Source organism: Staurois parvus, unplaced genomic scaffold (assembly GCF_062004578.1).
Source record: "Staurois parvus isolate SC_StPar_1 unplaced genomic scaffold, SC_StPar_1.0 ptg000126l, whole genome shotgun sequence".
Lineage (NCBI taxonomy): Eukaryota > Metazoa > Chordata > Amphibia > Anura > Ranidae > Staurois > Staurois parvus.
This window is the reverse complement of record NW_028317922.1, coordinates 1,693,926-1,696,048: the sequence shown is the minus strand read 5'-3', so window position 1 is coordinate 1,696,048 and position 2,123 is coordinate 1,693,926. Positions and strand designations below refer to the sequence as shown.

Sequence of the window (2,123 nt, the reverse complement as noted above, 5' to 3'; positions counted from 1 at the left end):
TGCCGAAACCCGGGATCGAACCAGGGACCTTTAGATCTTCAGTCTAACGCTCTCCCAACTGAGCTATTTCGGCACATTCCAAAGGAGCAAGCCAGCAGGTGTGTGGCGGCAAGGCGAAGGGGTCCCAGAGACCTTAAAGGAGATCTAAAGTCCCAGCCTACACTTTTATTTTCAAACATCAGCATGGTAATGGCAATAGGAACAATAGGAGCAATAGTTCCCCTTGACAAACCAATGTAAGCTTGCGTCAGTAACCTCCTTTTATGTTGTGATTGCTGTTTCTCTGCTGGCCATCTATTTCCACAATTTCCTGGATTTCCGGCATGGTGTTCAGCTTCTTCTCTGCTCTTTACTTTCATTTTCTAAGGACTGCAGCTCCCATGGTACCTTGCTTCCTGCAAGCTGTGATTCCTGTACTGACTCTGCCTCCTGAAACTCCTCCTCTCAGCAAATCTGTACGTTGGAAATCAGACTCTGTGAAATGTGTGACACAGAAAAGTCTACTCACAGGGCACTGTGAATACATTTCACTGAAATCAAAAAAGAAAATGTTGGTGGATCTTCACAAAGTCAGTTTACAATATTCAAGATTGTTCAAATTCATGCGAGTAGGCTAGAAATCAATGAAATGCAACGTGGGAAGCAATATATGGCTTTACATTTTTAAAGCTAGATAGAGGTTTTGAGGAGTACAAATACACTGCTCTAAAGAAGCCTTAAACCAGCCGTAGTACTACCAAAGGACCAGAGTGAAGGAAAATGCTCCAAGTGTTCTCTTTTCGAAAGGAACCTTATCTAGCTGCTAACCCTCTTGCTTTTCATCTGACGTAGCCATTTTGAGCCACTTTCCCTGAAAAAGTCATACAGTTTGTAATCTTTCTTCGCTTTAAAGCTTTGCTTTTCATCTGACGTAGCCATTTTCACCCAATTTTCCTGATAAAAGGAATACAATCATACATCTTTCTTCAAACTAAAGTGAAAGGCAAAATCCAAATGACTTGCGTGTATACTGTGTCTTTTGGGACCCTGCAAGAGAAGTGACTCCGCAAGGAAATTGGTTGAATAAGTGATATTGCCTTTTCTAGGAAGGAGTGGTTATGCTTCTCATTTTGTGTGTATGGAAGAAGAAGCGGCCTGCAACCTGAGGAAGCTGAGAATCTTCAGCTGCGCAATTGTAGCTTTTGTCATGGAAGTCATTTCGGACCGCGAAGATACTTTTTCTGACCTGCTTCTGGTTTTCTAGTCTGATGCATCAGCACGAGGAAGAAAATGTATTGGATTTTATTCATCCCATGGTTCAAAAAATTTCTATTTACTTGCATCAAGTTGTCAAAGACTAGTTTTGGCTGCGCCGTGACTTTTAGTATCTTTCAAAGCCGGCTAAGTCTTGTTCACCCCGGAATGCATTTGATAAGTTGTTTTGCTCGGCTGCGCGCTGCCATTCCTTTCGGACACATTGCATTTCCTCTGTGAAGCAGACTCTTCCACTTGGTTTGATTGGCATAACGCAGGTGAGGGCTGCAACAATGCAACATGCCAGCCTTTTTTTCCCCCAAGGCTTTGCAGCGCTATGTGGTGGTGTTACCTGGTCCTATTGAGAAGAATAGATTTTGAACATGTCCTTGCACGTTGGCTGAGAAAACCATATACTGCGGGAAGTTGTACAATTGCTTTTCTGCTGTGCCCGAGACCCTAATATGCACTGAACCAGTTTCTAAACCTTGGTCTTGGTCTGCCCAGTCTTGCCGGGAAGCGTTACACCAAAAGAAATGCAGGCAGTTGCCGAAACCCGGGATTTAACCAGGGACCTTTAGATCTTCAGTCTAACGCTCTCCCAACTGACGTATTTCGGCTTAAGACGTGTGCTTTCCTCAGCAATTGTTGGCTACTATAAGTTGGTGTGACAGGAGCCTATGGAGAATTGAGATTTTTATGCCTATGCATGTTGCCGGAAAAGAGAAAAGGCAGCAAGATTCACGACTAAATTGCCAGTGAGACTAAGCCACCGTTCTGTCATGAGCAACAGACAGGTGAGAAGCCAAAGCATGGAGCATACGCTAGCCCGATTCATGAGAAAAGCAACAGCTCACAGACAGGTGGACTCTCCTTAAACCTACAACAGA

The 2,123-nt window shown here is 43.9% G+C and overlaps 1 non-coding gene across 1 annotated transcript; it reads right to left on the bottom strand.

Moving 5' to 3' along the window:
• Positions 1-73, bottom strand: TRNAF-GAA (transfer RNA phenylalanine (anticodon GAA)). Its single transcript has one exon. It is a non-coding gene; the product is annotated as a tRNA-Phe (tRNA).
• Between the last annotated feature and the right edge of the window lie 2,050 nt (positions 74-2,123).